Genomic DNA, 24,587 nt, shown 5'->3' with positions numbered 1-24,587 from the left:
ATATAAGGTAAATTAGGGTCTTCTCTGGAGATATCCCTATCACACGGGAAGCCATTTTTATGCAGGCACATATTACATGTCCATGGCGATCTTGGGGATCAGATTTAGATGTTAAGTTAAGGTATCGTTTAATTATGAACTCATCTAGGGAAGTGGTCGGCCCTATTCCAGTTTCGCTTGGGAAGAATACGTCCGGTTTCGTCTCCTGTAATTGGGGTTCAACCTCTGGAATGTTGGAACGTACCCCTGATGTTGGAGAAGGAGACATGGTAGTAGGGGTCGACGAGAAGGAGGCATGGTAGTAGGGGTCGACGTTGGACGTATTCGAGTTTTTTTCTAGAGAGATATCATGTTGAGGTTTCGTGATTTGTGGAACAGGTCGGCATACTTGGTTAAAGAAGGATAGAGAAGGAAAGTAGGAGAGAAAAGGACATGATTTCTTTTTATGTAGCACATGATAAGGTAAAGCCGTAACAATTATCCACTAGTATGGCATCGAGAGACACCACCAGAGACTACTGCATACTACTGCATGGTCCAGAATCCATTCATCAAATGGCAATACAGCAGCCCTAGTACTTTGCACCTGCTGAAAGGACAGCCTCCTTAGTGGTTAGTCCAAGGTTCGGGTCCCTGACTATCAGGCGAATAACGTCAGCCCATACGAAACGTTTACCTCCAGCACCCTTACTAGTAACATGGCCACAAGGGTGGACATAGAGACAGAAAAATTTCCGACATCTCAGACTACTGTTCAGAAAAATATGTTAAAAGAATAGAACTTTAGTTAAAATATTTTTGTTAAACCATTTAACTGAGAAATTTTGGCTCAAGGAAAACTGTTATGAATAGAGGAAAAACATAAACAAAGTTAGTTTGGGATTTGATTTAGAAAAGTCAACAAGGTGGTTTACGTGGCAAATAAGATCGTCCTCTCTGGCTGATGTCAGAGACAGGTAAGCCAGCAGAAGAATTAGCAGTTTAGTCTCTGACGAAAAGTCGAGGAGATGAGTTGTGAGTTGGCTAGACTAGCGGACAGGAGTTGTCTCTGGGTACAATGGAAGCATCTACTGATAATTATTGGAAAATGTAGGAAGATAGTTAAGAGCTGAAAACTATTAGGATGTGGAACATAAAGATCTGGAAATGATAACTCAACGTTTTCAGTGTTTCATTCGGAAAAGTAGATGACTTCATTTTCAGGTGCCTGCTGTCAGAGAAGAAAGAGACAACGAATAAGGTATGTGTCAAGTAGATAAGGGCTTATTCGGCGATTCTTAAAGGATGTCTGTTATTGTCTCATTCGTTATTGTCGTGAATATGTGAACACACATACATACTCATAGAAAGACAGTAAATTATACACGTAACGTATGGACACGTACAGACACCACATATACAAAGAAAGATAACTATATTCATAATCCCAACCATTAGACGATACACACGCATCGTTTACAGAAACACACACACACACACACACACACACATATATATATATATATATATATATATATATATATATATATATATATATATATATATATATATATATATACAACGTTTGATTTGGTACAGGACTATACAGCATTTAATAAATATAAACCATTCTTCCAATGACTGAGGAATGGAGCCTGCACCATTAACTCATACGTTTATACGTAAAATTTCACAAAATCTGGCGGTTTTATCGCTGTAAATATGCTAACTTTAATTGTTCTAAACACCACTTACAATAATACGAAGAAGTCAGATTTCTGGAGATATTTACGAATTATTGTTGAATAAGGATGATTACTATTTCATGTAAATCTGAAATATTTAATTTTAACTGATGAGTGATCCTTATAAAATCCCCGAACAACAAAGGAAGGACTATATAATGCTTCATATTCTTTCGTTTCAGAACTATTTAAAATATTTACCGCCGTAAATTACATCGGAAACTGTTTCTGTATAACGTTGGTGAGTTTGAGACGAGGATCGTTCGAAAAATAAATCCACCTACTTTTTAAATTAGAAAGTTGAAGAACTACGAAGTCGAAAGTAGTGCATTAAAACTGGCGTCTTTTTGCGCTCCACTATTAATTTTATTACATAGTCACTACCATTCTTAATGGACTTTAATCAGCGATGAATGATTGATGTGCAGGAGCGTGCGAAACGCGCTTTTTCATACGGGGGTCATTAGAAAAGTATTAATCTGAGCGAAGTTTTCTGCTTGAGAATTTATTTTCTCCACATACCACCATTGCCAATGCACGTTTGCCACGAATTCAATGCCACGTGTCTGCTTCTGACGTAGAATGACAGATTTTTTTAAAGCATCTAATATTGTAAATATTGACAACAGAGAGATGAAATGCCCATGTCACAAATTCATGAGTTGGATCATCATATTATTGCAATTTGCACCCTTTCTGATTCATACGGGTGGAATAAAAATAGGAAATATTATTTCATGAACGTCCTTCTTAGATGGAAACTATGGACAACTTAAAAGAACTAGAAGATTAGAAAAGACTGACTTGGACAATGATGATTGAAACTGGATTAAAAACATTGAATGCTTTAGTTTGAGTTCAGGGCTTCTTAAATAGCTTTAAGAACATAGTATGTGAACTGGAGATGTATGACAGACATGTTGAATCGTGGAATTTTCGACATATCATAACAAGTGTCGTGCCACTCCTTGTACCACGGGAGTTGTGGTAATGCGTATATTTGCAAGAGAGTTAAATGTTGGACTACAAAATCTGTGGAAAGCGTTGAATGACACACTCTGCTATTCTTCACACAATACCAATTGTAACAGAGGGCGGACGCGCGTATGGAAATGCACACGAAATGTGAAATGACATCAGCGTAAGAATAAAGAAAACACATATGAAAAAAGAATGTGTGTAACAGATAGAGAAGCACTTTCATAGACACATACGAGAGCACGTTCGCCATCTCGTTAGAGACATGAGTGAGATTCGACAGAACAAAGGTCATAGTAAAATGAGCACGATCACGTGATAAAAGACGATCAGGTTTTATTCGGGAAAGCACCGGAAATAAATTACATTATTAGAAAATAAAAAGTGAACACTTGTCTGCTATTACTTGCGACGCACTCAGCTACAACGTGTGGGTTCCCTATGTAAACGTGGTAACCTCACACAATACCAACAGCCAAGGCCCAGGAAAACGCGCTTAAAGACACCAGAAACCACCTCAAAAGATCTAATACGCAGTCGAGTCAGAGATACTCGTATCTTTCTTTAACAAGAACAAATACATCGGTTTACTAGCTGCTCAAAGTACTAACATACGTATTGAGGAAGTCCTATGTTTTATGAAATGCATTGTCACTAAACCTGTAGTGGTCTTTGCGTCCAGTAAAAACTACGTCATGCAACTTGACATCGTTCAAAAAGAAATCAGACCATTCAGAAAATAGCTGCTTAAAGCTCATACATGTGGCTTCAGAATTTTACTATCACCTTTCCGGAAAGAAAGAACAGCATTGTAGAAGATATTTCACATCTTCACCAGTTTGATTCTGTGTTACCTTTTAGCAACATGATAGACTATCACGTGCAGGACATAGTTGAAAAAGAAAACACGCCACAAAAAGTAGGAGCTAATTACTAGTATCAAACTATCGGCGTCGAAAAATAATTAATTCTTCGTTTGATCAACAACAATCTATACTGATATCTTTAGCTCCCGACTAGAAAAGAATGTCGGAATAAAATAAGGCATGAAGACAAAAGAAAACATCTTTAAAGTAAAAACTAAAACAAATATAACAGAAAGAAAAACAAAAGTAAATAGCATTCGAAAAAAAAAATGGCGGCCAAACGTTCCACCAACCCTCTCAATCTAATAATTCATAAGTTAAAGTTAAGTGGGTATATCATGAGTTTTTTTTATGAATTTGATAAATATAATGATCATTACATCTAGACAAACTACTATGTAAAGTACACACACACACACACACACACACACATATATATATATATATATATATATATATATATATATATTTATAGTTGTAGTCATCGACATACACTCCTGTTTCGTTGTATCACAACTCATTAGTGCCGCTAGACTAGCACCTCTTTCAAGCCGAGGATTGAACCTAGAACCATTGCGTTGACAGTCAGCAGTTCTACCGATCGACCCACGGGAGCGGCGCCCGTAAATAATCTCGCCGAATGTCTATTTAAACAAGCATCCGTCCAAAACGTTTACAGTGCTCTAACCGCGTTGTTTATAAACAAAGAGCGAGCGTCGCATTTTTCAGCCAATTAAGTAGCGGGTGAGATTACTTACGACAGTGCTCTACATAAAGAGGGGGGGCTTAAAATATTTGTAGTCATCGACATACAATCTTGTTTCGTTCGAACCGCTTTGTTTATAAACAAAGAGCAAGCATATATATATATGTATAAATATATGTATATGTATGTATATATATGTATATGTATGTATATATATGTATATGTATGTATATAGATAGATAGATAGATAGATATATAGATAGATAGACTAGCAATCTGTCCGGTGTTGCCTAGCCGAAAATACATTTAAATGTGTATTTTATTATTATAGAACCAATTCTTTATCGATTATTATATTTTTTCCAATGTAGAGTTATGATTTCAGAAGTTTATATATATATATATATATATATATATATATATATATATATATATATATACTAGCAATCGGTGCCCGGCGTTGCCCAGGTCTTTTGAAGTGTATGCTGAGGAAAAAAAAACGGTCAATTTTTTTAAACTTTGACCCCTATTATGACCTCTTAACATTTATTGTTTAGGGATCAAGTAAAGTTAATAAGTTAGATCCATGTCCAAGGAATCTATATATAAAATATCACGTGTTCAGATCTTAAATTGTAGGAGGAGTTTGGTAGAGTTCTCAAAGGTCTAATTGTTGAATATTGACCACTTAATCGCCAAATTTCTGTCGAAAACCTATCACATCGATTTTCCCAAATCTCAGTACCCTGTATATCAAATTTCGAATCTGTAAGCTTAAAATTGACAGTGTTTTAGCGTAGGGAAATGCACACAGACACACAGACACACACAGACACTATCACTTATACATATATATAAACATAAACATCATATATATAAGGATAATAGTACGCCATATATATAACAAAAGACCATTATTTACTGAAGTGAAAGGAAAACCCGGGGGGAACTTTACCCAATAATAAATCTATATTTTTTGTGTGTATTGATAGTCTGGTACTTATACAGTTTAGAGACGACATTAAAAAATGGAAATATTGAAAAAAAATTTTTATTGTACGTAACTGTTATAGACTGAAGTTCTCCGAAAAAAAATTTCACTTCATTTGATCAAGTAGTTTTTTTTACAGCGGAAAACAATGATTTATCACGGCTACGTCAACGTGGCCATTTTGGAAATGTTATTTCAAGCCCAGGAATTCCCCAAGGGCAGGTAACTGCCGTACATAGCAGAATACCTCCATTTTAGGCCAATCTAGCCCTTTTTCCCCCCACCAGAATGAGATTTTTTTTTTTTTTTGCGAAGACAGATGCCATTTTTGGGGTGTTTTTTTTTTTAAAATTTGTAACAGAAGTAAATAAACGAAGTTTCGAAGTTATGCGACCCATGCGTGTCCAACTGAGCATGTTTCGAAAATAATCTCGTATAAAAATTCTTCAATTCTTTGCATTCTTCAATTTCTTTGCATATTCAATAGTATTTTTATTTTAAAAAAGAAAAACGCAAAAAAATTGCAGATTTAAAAAAAAAAAGAAAAAAAATCGTAAAAAAATTGCAGATGTGTTGTGCGCATCTCAATATGGCGAGAAAAAAAGGCTAGATTGCGAAATTTGGCCTAAAATGGAGGTATTCTGCTAGGTACATTTCCAAAATGGCCACGTTGACGTCGTCGTGATAAATAATTGTTTTTCGCTGTAAGAACAAAACTACTTGATCAAATGAAGTGAAATTTTTTTTCGAAGAACTTCAGTCTATAACAGTTACGTACAATAAAATTTTTTTTCAATATTTCCAAAAAAATAATCAAAGGCTAAACATTTTGGTTTCGATTCTCGGTGAAGGCGCACGTGTCATTTTTTTAAAAATCTTTGAAAGTATTACTATATATTGGATCCAATATAATATAATAATAAATACGATATCTGCATTAATCAAAATATAATATTTTAGCGTATTTTACGACCGGGCAAGTATAGATATAAAAGGAGAGAGATTAATAAATCGATAGTTTTTTGTTTGTAAAACACATGTAATTGCGTTCGTTTCAGTCTGTAGATGCTATATGAAAACGTAGTTATTTTGTTCGAATTGCGTACTGTTACAACTGCGATGTCACGTTAATAGTGTTCTTATATGAAAACGACGCCAGTGTTTAACAGCAAAACGCAGTCACTTGATTGAATCGTGTTGAGCGGTACTAGTGTTAGTGTTTTCGTAGAATCTTCAGAGGATTGATAATCATCAAACAGAATAATGCTTGTCTGGCGTAATATGGAATATCCATAACAGCAAAATCAGAAAAAAAAAAGGAATAAACGGATGAAGTTCAAAAAAAAAAAGAAAAACAGAGAAGATAAGTGCAAAGTCAGCTAGAAATGAACGAAACAAAGCACGAGAAGAAGTTATTGGAAAGAAAAAGATAAAGTACAAAAATAAATGAATAAAAGTAAGGAATGTTGAAAGAAAATTAGAAAAAAGCGAGAAAAGAATGAGACAAAAAATAAAGAAATTAGAAACACATTGCAACAGAAAAAAAGAAAAACCACGAGAAAGAAAGAAATGTAAATAAATGAACAGAAAGGGCGTTTGGAAAAGGAAAAAGGAATTATGGTATTAAACGATCACAGGAAGCAAGAACGAAAAAGCTTAAAGATAGAATTAAAAAGTGGATGAAAACATAATGAATCAAAGTAAAAATTTCCAAAATAGGAAACTTGTTCGACATAATCGAAATTTAATAAAACATGCACGCACATAGTCCAATAAATAAATAAATAAATAAATAAATAAATAAATATACTGGTTATGGTGTAATGTAACAAGGTCGGGACAAGATCAAAGTGTAGTATCTGTTCTTCAGATGCTGCACTTCAATTTCTTGTTCTCTGTCAGTGGAGGAGAAATCCTTTACGACTGAGACAATTTTTATTTTTGTTCCTTTTCTCCGCGTTAAAAAACGACCATGGTGTCTAACTCTGTCCCGTGGGGAGGCATTGTAAATAGGAACAAGGTTGTATATATTCTGAGTTTCTATTATCGTCTAGTGTATACATTGTATACGTGTGCATATATACGTGTGAACGTCTATCTAAAGATCGTCGTGTGTATACGCATTTAAATACAGTACATGACGGAACAATAATACACATGAATACCTTCTTAGCGCAAAGGACGAATAACACTTATTTGTGATTTTAACATCTGGACAATCGGTAAACATATCTAATGGGCATTGGGTCTTGTCTTGAGGAAAGATGCAATGCAAATTCATCTCAAGAACGACACGACCTCGGGTTTTATTTTCGGCAACTTTTTATTCCAGCGTGTTTTTCCCCTTTGGAAAGTTACCACGCTGGTGCATCGTCTCTTACTATTTGATAAGCGTTGGACCCTTCGCTTCCGCTGGTGCTTTAAGCCAGTCAGTTCCTTATATGATTCGTAGACATTTATGCTGATGACACTATTATCTATGGTAGCACATCTAAGACCGTAAACGACCAAATTTTCTCCGATTCTCTCTCCTCTGATCTTGAGCAAGTGGTACAATGGGGAAATAGGTGGCTTGTTACTTTTAATGCATCTAAAACCAAGCTTTTATCTTTACATCATCAACGCTCTGATGCCCATCTGGCATCAATTAAAATGAATGGCTCTCATCTTCGGGAGGTCTCATGTTTTGACAAGCTTCTGGGCTTGACCTTTCTTCCTGATATTAAATGGAACACATACATTAAATCCGTTGCCAAGGCCGCAGGAAAAATGGTGGAATCCTTCTATCGATCCAGTAGATATCTACCTGCTGATGCAATTCTTTATCTAAAAAGAGCCAGAGACGTCCAAGGATGGAATACTGCTGCCACATCTGGGCAGGAGCTACTAGAAAGGCTTATCCTGACATGATAGAGTTCAAAATAGACTTTGTAGCATCGTAGGGGATGTCCTTTTCTCTTCCCTGCAACCTCTTTCTCACAGAAGAGATGTTGCGAGTTTGTCTCTGATGTATCGTTATTTTCATAGCAGGTGTTCGACTGAGCTCCAATCTATGTCCTCTTCGCCAGACTTTCACAAGAAATACACGTCTAGCAGAAAACACTATCAATAATTTCCCTCACTTTTTATCTATGCTTAAACCTAAACGTAGATTCCATGAACAAAGCTTCTTTCTTAGAACTGCACGCCTATGGAATTGCCTTCCGTTTTTCTGCTTTCCAGCTTACTACAATATGGTTGTCTTCAAGTCTAATGTAAACAAGTTTTTGATGAGCCGTGCCATATAAGTTAACAAATTTACCGAATTTCTATTATTAACGAGTACTATATTGTCCAATTGTCTACTTGGCCTTGGTAAGTAGCGATGTCCATGTAAAAAAAAAAAAAAAACACGCACACACACAAAACAAAAACAACTCCACTCTCCAACGAGCTAACGCTAACTGATTTCCATATATCTCAAAAAGACCATCTTCCCCTCCAAATGACGCCATTAGCAAACGTCACTGAGATAATTACCTTCTGTTTATGCATGTCGTTATTTCTAAGTTGTCAACTAAATTGTTCTGATAACATTTCTAAGTTAGCATTCATAAATTGATGTAAATAAACATTTATTCTAAATAATACTACATTTTACCTGACAAGACATGTTGGGGACTGTTATTCTCTATCCACTGCGCCACGGATAAAGACGTTGAATCTCTACGGTATCAGGTGATCATTGCCCACAAATAGCGGTTTCAATCCTATCCAAAACAGGCCAGACGCTACTTAGTCCAAAAACGTTGTGAGACAACAACTATGGAAGGCAGTAATTACAGAGAATAGAGTTAAGAGATTCAGCATTTCTATCCTGTCGCGGTTACCAACCTGACGAAGGCCAGATGATGAGTTGACCGAAACGTCGTGAAACAACAACTATAAAGATGAGGATAATAGTCCGCAAAATAAAATAAATAAATATACAAATTACTCGTCTCAGAGAATTCCAATAATAATAATAATAATAATAATAATAATAATAATAATAATAATAATAATAATAATAATAATAATAATTATAATGATGGTAATGATGACAATAATGATGATAATAGTGATAATAATAATAATGATAATAACAAAAATAACGATAATAATAGCATTAATGATAATAATGATAATAATAATAATGATAATAATGATAATGATATTAATGATAATAATGAAAATTATAATAATAAAAGTGATAATAATGATAATAATGATAATATTGATAATAATAATGATAACAATGATAATGATAATGATGATAATACTGATAATAATAATGATAATAATAATTTTAATAATGACAATAATAATGATAATAATAATATTCATAATAATGATAATAATAATGATAATAATGATAATAATAATGATAATGATAATAATAAAAAATAATAATAATAATGATAAAAATAATAATGATGATAATAATAATAAAAATAAAATATAATAATGATAATGATAATAACAACAGCAACAATAATAATAATAACAACAATATTATTATTATTATTATTATTATTATTAATAATAATAATAATAATAATAATAATAATAATAATAATAATAATCGTCGACTTGGCGTTGCTCGGTTAATATCCAACTGACTAAACGCAAACAACAGTGAGAAATATTACTTGTAATGCTAAGTTGCAGAGAACTACAAATGGTTAGTCTGGTCTATAGCTGACTTACGTTTAAGTCAGTTCCAGACATAACTAACTCGTCTCGTCGGATGATATCCATACTGGGTTGAAATAAATTTATAATGAGATCGGGCGAAATTTGTGTTGGATTTTTTCTTTTAACACTTATGTGTGCTCATCTCTGCATTGAGCTCTCATACTTAATACTTCCTACAGCAACTACCTGATCCTTTTGGAACAGATTTCGTAATTATTATATTATCTTTGATTCAATATATAGTAATTATTTTACAAGTTCAATTATTTCGCAAGTTAAAAAAATAATGACTAATGCACAACTACCGAGAATCTAAACCAAAACGTTAAACTTGCGAGTTATTTCTACTTGGACATTAATACCTGAGCTATGAAGATATGTTTACTGTAAGGCTTCAAATTAAAACATGAACCAATAGCTATTACGTTACGCATGCATATTCATAATGCCGTCGTTTGACCTACACCCGGCAAATTCCATATCTTTAATTTTAACACTTTAGCCCTGATATTCCCCGGTTAAAACAAAATAGAAAGTTTCGCATGGGTTCGAATACCCTATATATTACGTTCCATGTATGCAGGCCTCTAACTAACAGAGGAGTTTGTAGGCAAATTTTTTACAACAAATATATATATATATATATATATATATATATATATATATATATATATATATATATATATATATATACGTATACAGATATAGAAAGAGGTTTCTATATATATATACGTATACAGATATAGAAAGAGGTTTCCGTTTACTATAACCTTTTTACGGAAATAATACGCAAATATAAATTATGTAGAATATATGCATGAATATAATTACACGTAATAGTTAACTAAAGATTAGCATCCCATAAGAGTACCGAAAAAACAAATAAGGAATTGATTAAAATAAATGTTTAAGAGAATATGCAAATTAGCTAGATCTGTTGCAGATGAATGTAATTCCAGAAGCCATATATAAGAAAAATATATTTTCTTTTTAAATAAATAGAAAAAAGTTGTTTTTTAATATGAATATCAGTAAACAAAAACACATATATATATATATATATATATATATATATATATATGCATATATATATATATATAGCTAGCTAAACCTACGTATTGAGCACTGTTGCAGTAAATACTTAAAGTTTACGCATACATTTATATTTTCGTATATTAATTTTATATGAGTAAATGAAGTAGTTTATATATATATATGTATATATATATATATACATATATATAATATTTTGCTTCTTATAATTGATATATATCAGGTTGACGAGCACGTTCTTGCAGATTTTATCTTTAAATTAAGATCAACATATTTCTGTTCAAGCAAAAATTTATTGATCGAAATTAGCACCATCAGAATCAACACACTCTTGCCAAGGCAAAACAAGTGTAATCATGTCAGTGACGTGATAATCTTGTGTTCTGTGGTGATGAACTCGATGAAAGGGTTTTTGATATCGCTTAGGTTTTTTAAGCATTTCTCACGCAGATAGTTGTCGAGAAGCTTGAAACAGTTATGGTCTGAAGCTGAGAGGTATGGACAGTATGGCGGATGAGGCAGAGTTTTGTAGACCAATTCTTTCAAGTTTTGCAGGGTCAATTTAGCAACATTCCTTTGGGCATTGTCGTGGAGGATGATTGGGTATTTTCTGCTGACTAATGCTGGGTGTTGTTGTCGAGGTTTTTGATGCATTTCATCATTTTATTGACAGTATATCTCCGGCGTAATAGTTTCGCCTCCATTTAAAAACTGTAATGCATGAGACCAGTCGCAAACTACTAAACATTCAGCATGGCTTTCAGCGTACAGCTTCTTCGGCGTATAACAACTGAGTTTTACGTCGGTTGTCGTGCAAAAATTACTTTTAATCGCAAATCCCAATATGGTCGGGAAATGGGTTGTTCTTGCTGTTTTAAAGAAGGGAAAATGACACTTCCTAACGGCGTTTCTTTTAGTTGTCGTTCAATTCGTGAGGCATCCATTTACTAATTTTTCTGCCTTTTCAATCTCTCTCAAGTAGTTGAAAATCATCGTATACGTTATGTCTTATTCAGATGCAAGTTCTCTAACCATTGTGCGTGGATTGGCTCGACTAAGGCTCTTAATTTATCGTTGTCAACATCCGATTGCAGCCCCCGACACTCATCATCTTCAAGATTCGCTGTCACGAAATTTCAAAAACTACCATTGTGCTCTGCATTCAATAGTGGTTCCTTGACCAAAAGCTACATTGATATCGCGAGGTGTTTCAAGAGCCTTTCTGTCTAGCTTGAATTGAAATAAAAACAAACATTGTTTCAATTTGCTTTTTTCGATCTTATATTCAACATTCTGAAAAGAGGAGATAATTGTCTTAAAACGAATGTAATTTAAACGATTGGATAGAGTGAAGAACACCCATTAAAATGTTATATAAAGTAAAGGTATCGTAAGGAAAATTTATTTGAAAATACATCATTTGAAATTGAAAAATTCCGCAATAATGTTTTTTCTCAACCTAATACATATTTTCTTAAAAATAATACCAATTGTTGTATTGCAATTTTAGTGTTTTTTATTGCTTGTTATATTGAATATTCGCTTGGTTTTCATTTATGATATCATGAGGATCACTGAAGAAGACACTTTGTGTAGTTTAATACAAAATAAAACATTCTGCATGTTTTTAAAAACGATCGTATAATAAATATTTTTTGGAAGAATCATTGGAATTGACATAAATAATTTGCTAATTTTATTTATATCGACCTACTATATATATATATATATATATATATATATATATATATATACATATATATATGTATAGACAAATATTATTAAATAGCACGGAATTATTCTGTTTTACAATTTTCCTTTTTATCTTCTCTTCAACATTTGAAGGGACATGGCTGCCAACATTCGGAATTTCGAAGAATTATGGTAGAAAATACAAGAGTATTGCAGAGTGAGAGAAATGTAAATAGGTTAAGAATACTCGAAGCATTGTACATTAAAACAAAGAAGCCTCAAATAAATAATATTAATTATGAGTGCAGCCGGAACGTTTTGAAATGTTTGGGATAAATGTTTGAAAATGTATATATGTGTTTGTATATATAAATGTGTTTAATATATGTAAAAAAAAAATGTCCGCCCACCTAACTTGTAACAAATTACCACGTGACTAGGAAAAATCTATATATGAGTAAATTAAAAAACAATTTCTACATTTATTTCTACAATATGCCTGAGGATGATAGAAGTATTTCTGTTGAAAGCGCTCGCGATTATGGATCCAACATATACAATTTCGAGAAGAACACAAAAGGGCTATTCGGAGATTGGAGTAGATAAAAAGGAAAATTGTAAAACAATAATTCCGTGCTATTCAATAATATTTGTCTAAATGAAAAAATGCTGCCTAACTATACACAATATATATACATATATATATATGCATACATACATACATACATATATATATATATATATATATGTATATGTATATATTAGTGTTGAGATGATTAATCGGTATCAGAATCGGAAAATTGATGCCTATTTTCCGATGCCAAAAACGATTCTTTTAATTGTCTTTTTTATTGGATTTTATTTGAAGTAAAATCTTCCATTGCTGGTAATGATGATAAAATAATAAATATTTATTTATTTTAAAATACTAATGAAGCTAAAATCGATAGATCATCCTCTACAAGTGTATTTTGGTGTTTAGGAAAATATCTGCATATTTAACATGTGTTTGTTTTTATAACGAAAATCGGGAAAAATAATAATCCTATAGTTAAATAATTATAGGTTTATAATGAATCGGAATCGGAGTCGGGAATTAAGCACGTAATCGGTAATTGTATCAGAATCGGGAAAAATATTTAAATCGTCCCATCACTAACTGTGTGTGTTCATTTTTTGTTATAAATGTAATCGTATCACAGGAATAGTATAGGTGTACGGAATTCGTATATTTCATACCATGGCTGGAGAAAAAACAACTAGGTAATTAAAAAAGAAGAAAAAAGTAAAAAGCTGTAAATTTACACACGATCCCGGGCAACGCCGTCCACTCACAATCTAATCATTTCATGTCAAACACCAAAATAACTTGTTATTTTTAATTGAGTCTGTTCGTCTCAGTCACCTTTCGGCTAAAGGACATTTCTTCGTTGTAATTTCCGATGATTTTCACAACAAATTCCGAATGGAGGGATGTGGGCGAAAAAAAATTCAATGACAAAAAAATACAAATAAAATAATAAAAAAAATCACAAAAAATCGATTAAACAAACTAAGAGAAAATAAAAGCGTAATTATATATGATGAGAATAAATGATAAAAATAAGATAAAAATGTATTGTTGTTCAAGAGTCAAGAAGCTCCGGTACATGTACGTCTTCCAGCTTGACATGGTCACGTGAATATCGACCGAGGAAAAGTACACTGAATTATGTTACTTAGAAGTTTCCATACTCGAAAAAGTTTCCAAATTAAATTACACGTTAGACAGTCTTAATAACTAAGTGCCAATTTTCACAAGCATATCTCTTTTATTATATAAAAGTCACTTGGCTGTGTGAGTTCTTTCCTCATAGGTTCTGAAACGGCTGAACCTATCTCTTTCAAATTTCACACAAAAATGATTTAAATGTCTGGCAGTTTTCTTAGATATGTTTTGTATTGGAAGTCAATCAGTAAGTATCGAAAATCGAAAAGAAAAATCGATCCTAAAAATAATCTTTCGTTCTTATAGATAAAAAAGAATTTTACCAGCGAATATTTTAGGTTGCACCGTCAAATGATATAATAAAATCTCAACATATAATTTCTACTTCGAAAAAAAGCACACAAAAAACACAGATTTGTTGACATCTGGAAATATAGCTCAGTTGTAGAGAATTCGACTACAGATTGAATTAACTCGTGTTCAAGATCGAGTATACCTCAAAATTTGTTTTTTTTCTTATTAACGATTACAATTTACGAAAAAGAAGCGGTACCGTTTAAAATCGCCGCAAGTCATTTCTTTGCATATTTTTAAACAAAACATTAATCAGAAATGAGTTTTCAAGGCATTTATTGTCAAGTCCAAATACTAGCTGACATAATATTGTAAACAAACATAGACGAAATTGATGACCTACATTATCATTATTATTTTTTATATATTTTTTTCTTTTTTGCGAATTAGTCCACTAGGCAAATTATCCATCGTAATATATAATATTCAATAGAGAATCGGTTCTAAAATAATACATTCGCAATCTGCATGAATTAAAATATCATATAGGACCGAGCAACGTCAAGCGTCCAGCTAGTTTAAAAAAAAATAATAGTGTTTTTGCTGATTTCGAAAAATTCTGCTAATTAAAATTTGATGACTGTACATAAGCATTTATCATCAATTAGAAACAGTATTAAACAAGGAGAGTGGTATATATATATTTAGCAACACCCCCCACATATATATATATACACATATATATATACACACATATATATATTTCAGAGGAAACATAATTTAATTTAAATACCAAAGAAACAAAAAAAAAACAGGCAGGTGGAATTATTAAAAAATTTTTTTTCCTTAAGGCCTTATCGTCTGACCCTCTTAGAGGAAACGTCAGAATGATAAATTAAACGCTAAGAATCGAATGAGGAAAGAGGGAAATTGGTTTCAGTTGGAAAACCAGTGAGAGAAAAAAAAAAAATTCTCACTGTTCAGGTGGTTTTAAATCAGTAAATATTTCCAACTGATCTTTCAAAATCTTTTGTCTACACAGGCTAGTTATATATATATATATATATATATATATATATATATATATATTTTGCTTTACATAAAAATTTATCAGTTGCTACACATTAAATTAATGAGCATGTTTCAATTAGTCACTTACAAGTAATTAGACACTTCTTCAGAGGATATTGTTTATACAGAGTGGCCAACTTTAAAAAAAGTAGCCCAGAAATGTAGTAGCGAGGAAGAGCATTCTTTTATTGTTTAAATTACCTGTAGTGTTATAAATGATGCTGGAAGTACTCCCAGCTGACATATATGCATTTCTGGGCACATTTAACGTTTGCAGATACTGCCTGTACATTTTCTCTGGTGATTCTCCTGATAGCGTTGTTAATGTTCTCCTTTAGTTGGTCTAGATCATGAGGATTATTTGCGTAAACCTTTTGTTTTAAAGTCCCCCAAAGATAAAGTCACAGGATGACAATTTCGAAGAACTTGGTGGCCATAACTCTTTGCTTATTGTTCTCTCTTCCGTAAACATGTCATGAAATCGTGTCAGTAATCTGTGCGACGTATGGCATGTGACGCCATCTTGTTGGAATGAGAACAGCATTTTGTCTTATGGTGTCAGTTAATCATTAAGAAAAAGATTAGAGAGATCGGGCTAATTTTAAATGGACCGCCCGTTACAATCGTAATGTCCGTAATAAAAAATGTCTATTTGCATTACGGACTTTACTTTTGCATAAGCAATGTCATCTAGAGAGGTATTTAGTTCCTTATAACTGACTGACAGAAATCTGCTTATGAATGTGTTGCAACATAAAAACCTTTATTATAAATGCTTATTAATGTGTTGCAACATAAAAACCTCTATTATAAATGCTTATGTAAAACACAAAAAATGTATATCTTGCCCTACTCCAGTGTCACGCACTCTTGTAGAAACCTCCTTAAAACTGCATTAGTTTTGCATTAGTTGCTTCACCCTAAAAAAATAAATTTGGAATAATTATTGACATCTATATATCTATAAAAGCGAGAATATGTTTGTGGGGGGATGAGAACAGCTTTCAAGCTATATACTCAACGAATTGTTGATCTAAAAACATGAAAATTGGTATATAGGGTATTGAGGCATGTGAAAAAATTTAATCGGTTTTCACCCGGAAAAAAACGCTGCTAACAGGTAAAAATTGAAAAATTGGTACTTAGAAGATCATCGGATTTTTTCTGTTGTATAATGTTTCTTCTATTAGTCATGGAACGAAGATATCATATTCTAAAAATCACGTAAATTGATCAAGATTAACGGCTGTTAGTGATTTAATACTGAGTTTATTTCAGGTTGTTGTTTTTTTCCATCGATGAATCGAATTGAATGTTTTCCTCTTAACATGGCCAATCAAATCGCTCTGTTTCTCTTAGTCATACAATAGCATTTTCTTTACTAAAAAAACTACTTTATTAATTCATGTGGCTTTTGGAATAGGACATATCCGTTTTTGGAGAGGTGCGTACATCATAAAAATGTTTCTGTATTTTTTAACTAATAATAATTCAAAATAACCACAGAAAAAAAACTTTCACCAAGATGTCTGGATTCGGTATTAAATAACCCGAAAAGCGTTAATCTATACGTATATATTTTTTGTTTTTCTATCTATAGATATTATAGCTGAACGAACTCAAGTTGTATATCTATAAAAGTGAACGTGTGTGTGTGTGTGTGTGTCTGTGTACATTTCCCTACGCAATAACTCTGTCAATTTTCAGTGTCAGACGCGAAATTTGATATACAAAGTACTGAGATTTAGGAAAATCGATATGATTGGGTTTCGGCCAGAAATTTCCCTTTAAAGGGTCAAAGTTCAAAGATTCTACCTTTGAGAACTCTACCAAACTCCTCCGAGAATTTTGGGTCTAAACACTTGACATTTTAGATATTGGTATATTGGACATGGATCTAACTTAATAACTTGATTTGAGCCCAAAACAACAAATATTAAGGGGACATAATAGGGGGCAATGTTAAAAAAAAATTGACCGTTTTTTCTTTTTTTTATTTTGCTTAGCATACACCTCCAAACACCCGGGCACCGCGGGGCCGAAATGCTAGTATGTCATAAAATAAATAACAAAATTATATAATATGAATAAATATTTGAACCTACAAGGAATTAAAACATTAAAAACTCAAAAAGATAACTAGATTAACAATGAAATGACCGGAAAAAAAGGTTTCTGTTCCGTAAGCGCGAAACAACCAAAACAAACGTCATTAATCAATATTAAAAGATATAAAGAACTTGACGCATGAAATATTTTTTACAAAAATCATTGGATTCGATATTAAATTAACTAAAAGGGTTGATTAGCTGTGCCGTAAAAAGAAGCCATTAAACCAAATCAAATGAGTATCTATATCTTAATAGAATAGCGGGTGTTATTTATTTTGTGTGTCACGCTTACATCCGAGTGGTGTCGTTTAATTGTTATGGACTTCCATTTTCTGTAATAAATAATTTTACCAAGAATTCTTGTTTTGCTTTCGGTTTCGATTATTGCTGATGGCACTCTTAAGCTATTGATTTTTTTTATAAATAATTTTAGCAAAGAATTTTTCACAAGATTTGGTTTCGGTTTCAAAAACAGCTGATGGCACTTATGTCATATATTTTATGAATAATTTTACCAAGAATTCTTCATGAATTCCGATTATAGCTGAACGAACTCAAGTTGTATATAAGAATATATACATATATATATATACGTATATATATACGTATATATATGTATATATATATGTATATATGTACATATATGTATATATATACGTATATATCAATATATATCAATATATATGTGTGTGTGTGTGTATATCCATATGACTTGGGTGCATCAGCTAGAATCGAAACTGAAACCAAAACTTATGAATATATATATATATATATATATATATATTCATAAATATATTTATGTATGTATATACAAATATATATATATATATATATATATATATATATATATATATATATATATAATTTTACGTTTCGATTCTAACTGATGCAGCCAAGTCATATGGATATTTTAAATTTATTTTTGAAATCGCTTCCTTATATAAAAATCTAGAGACCGTGTACTCTATAATAATATATACGAAATCTGCCAGAATTAAAATATCATATTTAATCGTAATTTACAACCGGGCTACGTCGGACGTCCCTGCTTTCTTAGGTACTTTTGCAGTTTAAAATATCAGAACGTCTCCATTTACGTTAAAAATCTACAGAATTCCAGCATCAATATATTACATATGAATGAGTCCTCTGCGGAATTTCAACAGATTCCGCTAGTCTTTATTATTCTATAAAATGAAGTTTGTGTGTGTGTGTGTGTGTGTGTGTGTGTGTGTGTAAGAGAGAGAGCACGCACGAGAGTGAAAGAAAAAGAGAGAGAGAGAGAGAGAGAGAGTTACTTATGGACTCGAAAACGACTCGGCCGAGTTTTATGAAAATTCACACAAAGGTAATTATTTACTAAAAAAAACTGATCAAATGCGTGTACATTTTATTTTTATTTTATTCATGTCAGTTCGTTTTTCTTAAGGTTTTACTGTAACCTAGAATTCGCGCGAATACATGGAGTTATCTCCCCTTTCCTTGTTTATCTCTATTATTTTAACATAATACTATATGAGACTTTTGTCACTCTTCACACAACATACATGAGTAACCTCTTCGACTCCGACGTAATGTGAAAATAATATAAAACACTATCATCGAATCGAAATAGAAATGCGTTACATCCAAGCGTTGGCGTATTTTATAGTCACCAGATACTGCAAACTAAGAAGAAAATATCCGCCACTTCAGGTTGGAGAATGGTAAAGGTCCCCACGAAGAGTATAAGAAAATAGTTTCCCCAGCTGTTTTCATGAAGCTAAAGGTCAAGTTCCAAAGAAGTTCCGAAAGGTCAAAAGCATACTCTAGTGCCGAGTTGCATGGTCTAAAGGTCATTTTCCTTTTTTTAATCCTTTCTTACCTTTCAGAAAAAATAAAAATAAAAACAGGTTGTAATTGATTTAAAATATTAGACGGCAGACACCAGTGAAAAAGTGTAAGCATCGAAATTGCTCAATTACAAAATGCTTCTTTTGTCAAAATCCCGTTTCGTTCAACACATGATGTTGTAAAAGTATATCTGTAATATTGTCCAGCTAAAATGAAACTCTTTATACCCTAACCCTAACCCGACTACATATTTTGTCGGCTATTTTGAGTTCAACTTGGTTTTGCAATTCATCATGAAGTTTCTGCTTGACGGTGCCACATGCAACACAGCGCGCGATACGTTTAATTTACTGAAAAAAAAAAAAAAAAAAACAATTGCAGAACGATTAATTTTCACAGAATGGACATCGCCAAATCGTCCGTGCGATTTAATCGCATTATGATATTTTCTTTGGAGATATGTAAAGTCCCCTCTCTACGCTGACAAACCAGATACAAAGAGAACTTGGAAGATCACAGTATTGTTGTAGCTTAATTTAATGTGTAGAGTTTTAAAAATTAGACCACTAGATTATGTTATACAAGCGCGAGTTGCGGAGACCATGATTGCCATGAATTACTTTTTGGAATCATCATCATCATCATATATATATATATATATATATATATATATATATATATATATATATATATATATATAAAGTGAAAGCGTCTGTGTGTCTGTGTACATTTCCCTAGGCAATAACTCTGTCAATTTTTGGTCTACAGACTCGAAATTTGATATACAGGTTAATGAGATTTGGGAAAATCGATGTGATCGTTTTTCGGCCAGAAACTTGGCGATTAAGGGTCAAAATTCAACGATTTGACCTTTGAGAACTCTACCAAACTCCTCCGACAATTTTGGGTCTACACACATGAAATTTTAGATATAGATTCCTTGGACATGGATCTAACTTAATTGAGCCCAAAACAATAAATTTTAAGGGGTCATAATAGGGAGCAAATTAAAAAGAATTGACCTCGGCGGTCTCTTCCAAATTACTTAGACAATTTCTGGTCTAAATATTTGAAATTTTACATAAAGGGTATTCAGAGATAGGGCAAGCTTTTTCATCAGTTTGTGTCGAAAATTTTTAGTTACCAATATATAAATGTATGTATGTAAGTCTGTTTGCATGACTGCCTAAAACTTTACATAGAGGCGACGGATTTTACCAAGATCAGTATCGTTTTTACGTTCCACCTTTCATACGACAAATATCGAATAATTGGCTAAAAACATTAATATCTTCTCCTTCAACTAGGCACTTTTCTACAGAGGGGGGTTACTTTTTTCGCCGATATTTTTTAAAGTTATCCTCTCCTTTAAATTGTCTAGCCTTAATTTTTAAAAATGTCGCTTCAGGTTTGATGGTGGGCGTAAAAGCATAAACGTTAGGTCTTACCCCCGTTCTTTTCCTCCTTTGCGGTACGGGTTCGAGCCTGCCTTCCTACTACCACTTTTTAATTTTTTTTTTTTTTGCTCAACATACACATCCAAACACCCGGGCAACGCCGGGCGCCCATGCTAATATATTGAAGTTATATTTTTGGATTTTACCGTCACTGGATTATTTATCTTCCACCAGACTATCCATTCATGTGTAATCATCTTTTTCTTCACCATATTCCCTCCTCTTCACTTTTTTTGTTTTCAAGTAAGATCTTTAACTTACTTGTTTCATCAAATACTTTTGCATGCAAAATCCGATCCCGCATTTTTCTAATTCCTACCCTCTGATTAGAAAGAAAGTATTTCTTCGAAACTCCGCGGATTAAGGACTATCCACTTATTTAGTGTTTCCTTTTCAGATTAAATATGTTTTTAACTCATTTCAAAGTGTTTTTAACATGTTTTAGTAACTGTTTGCTCGTATATATACATATATATATATATATATATATATATATATAAATATATATGTATGGATATGTATATGTATGTATATATATATATGTGTGTGTGTGTGTGTATATGTGTGTGTGTGTGTGTGTGTATGTCAGGTCATGTTATAGGTTACTGGTACCATGTTCCCCCACCAGACTTGTTTGGTGAGGAGGGTGGCTAATTTCCCTGAAGGATTAAAAACAAGGCCTTCCAAAGGGCGAATAGACCCCTTTTCGGGGTCTACGGCCAACTAGCACCGTGTGTGTTTGTATGTATGTATGTGTGTGTTGGGGCGGAGAGGGCTCCCGTAAGCCGTAGTGAAGGCAACATTTCTAGGAGAAGCAAATCTCTGATTTAAAAAAAACATAAAGCGGGAGATCAGTACCCTCATTAAACTGGTCTGCAGTTTAATTTGTTGCTGGATATCTTGCTCTTGCTTGTTGCTGGATCTCAACATTTTGAACCGAGAGAGAGAGACTTAGCTGTTGTACAAAGCAAAGACTCTGTAACATCATCTGTGTACAGATACTCACCCAGGCATTTGTCTATAAAAATGGTCCTGTGGCGATGGAAGTCATTTTTGGGCTCATGGGCTTTAAGTGTCTGAGAGAGTGGCACTCGTCTGACAAGACGTTGCAATCATCATATATATATATATATATATATATATATATATATATATTATACAAAAGGCAAGTTATCTGTGCCTATAATTGCGTTCCCTATGGACTCTAAAATAATAAGGTATATTCTCCTGCTAATTAATAAGAATTATCCCCAGATAACCTTAAGAGCTTTATTTTCTACTTGACCGTGTTTTTTTAAATTACATTTTAACCCCCAAAAAGGCAGATTGTCACTTTGATGTAGGGAGCTACTATCAATGACATAATCTACAGGGTACTATGTGGGGAGTTGGGCAACAAGATGTCGGTTCACGTTACACTTGAACTTCTGCATGTCAGTACAGTTTGGGAAGCAGAATCGGGAAGGGAATTCCAAAGTCTAGCGGTTCGTGGGAAGAAACTACTGCAGTAGAAGAGTCTCTTACAGCTAGGGATGTCTACTGTGAAGGGGTGGGACTTAGCTACTTGTCGGATTGGTCGGGGGTATTTACGTAGAGGGGGTACAAGAGCTTGCAGTTCGTCGGAGCATTCACCGTATAAGTACTTGTAGAAAATGCAGAGGGATGCTACATTTCGTCGATGGGACAGAGGCTGAAGCTTAGATGATAGTTCAGGACCTATCAGGTTGGCGACTCTCTTTTGGACCTTGTCTAGGAGCGAGAGACTAGTAGCAGATGCACCAAACCAAATATGACAACAATACTCTATACATGGCGAATTGTGATCTTATAGAGGTACAGGTTTTAATTTTCTAGCAAAATGGAGAAAAGGGATCACAAGTTACAACCATAAAGAGACTGTACTAACAATCACTGCAAAATGCTAGTCTGTCCCTTTATGATCCCGAAGGATTTAGAGATGCATAAGGTTACTAAAGCGGAAGGGGGCGCCGTAAAATACGCTTAAATATGATATTTTAATTTGTCCAGATTTCGTATATATTATTATAGAGTCGTGATTTCAAAAGCAAATATATATATATATATATATATATATATATATATATATATGGATGTCATCAGCTAGAATCGAAACTGAAAGCATATCTTTACCATTATAGGCTGGTGGCTTTACCATTATACCAAAGTAACACGCATATGAACCGATTAAAAATAAACTAAGATGAATGTGCAAAATTTATAACGATTTTTTTTTTAATTTTGACCTCTTATAAACTATTTTAACCGGCTAAAGACTCATAAAAGAACGGTCTATAAAAAATCCAATCATTTGAGGTTCCTAGTGCCGCTCTGCGACATTTAGGTTTAGGAGATAGAGTTTGAAACTATAGAGAGAGACGGGAAGACAGTCAGACACACGTAATGAATTTTATAAATTAGGTTTATTTTTTTCTGTTTTTTTGGAATTAGACAAAGTATTATATAATGAAAACATAAGTAAAATTAATTTATGCAAAGGATCTCTGACGAGGTATAAATTCGTTGGGTGATTGACAGGAGTGGAGCCAAAGTATACCCTCGGCGGTTGGTGAAAGTTGATGACTGATGTCAGTTGCGCTGAAAAGTTAACTGACCTCTTTAATCAGTTAGATTGCAAAGAAAATAAGAAAATTAAAAAGAAGCTACTGGAATAGGAAGCTGTATTACAATGAGGTAACACAACAATGTAATCGCGGAGATCACTAGATCAACGTTTCAAACAAGCTGAAAGAAATTAAAAAAAGAACAGACCAAATAATTAAAAAAAAACACATAGTCCTAGTATTAATAGAAAAGACGTAATCTAGCAACATATAAATTTAATGAAAAAATAGAAATGCACGTATACTGAAATAGTTTCACAGAAAATTATATATACAAAATTATTACTAAAATTATGTTTTAATGCCTAAAGGCACTAGTGTTTCATCCTATCGGGAATCATCAGTGCAGGGTGTCACAATTACCGCCAGCCGAGAGATTCGACCCTACAATAAAGCCGTTTCTGACTACCTCAACAAGGAGCAAATCCATACGGCCACCGTTAACCGTTAGAATGCTGCTGAAATTTAAACATTTATTTTTAAAGGTCAAGACGGTGAAAGCGATTTAATGTTTATGACATAATGATCCGAGCATATAAGCTTAAGTGACCGACATGTAATCTCAAGATAGAGTGCTCCACAATAAGAAGTGAGTTTTTAATATATATATATATATATATATATATATATATATATATATATATATATATATATATACTGGCACGCTATTTGCTCGGTTGGAAACTACACTTAAAAATGTGATATTTAATTAATACATATTGCGTATTTGTTATGCATATACACT

The sequence above is a fragment of the Euprymna scolopes genome, chromosome 15 (genome assembly GCF_053919585.1).
Source record: "Euprymna scolopes isolate OS-2025 chromosome 15, ASM5391958v1, whole genome shotgun sequence".
Taxonomy (NCBI): Eukaryota; Metazoa; Mollusca; class Cephalopoda; order Sepiida; family Sepiolidae; genus Euprymna; species Euprymna scolopes.
The sequence above is the reverse complement of the archived record's forward strand: the minus strand, read 5'-3'. Positions refer to the sequence as shown.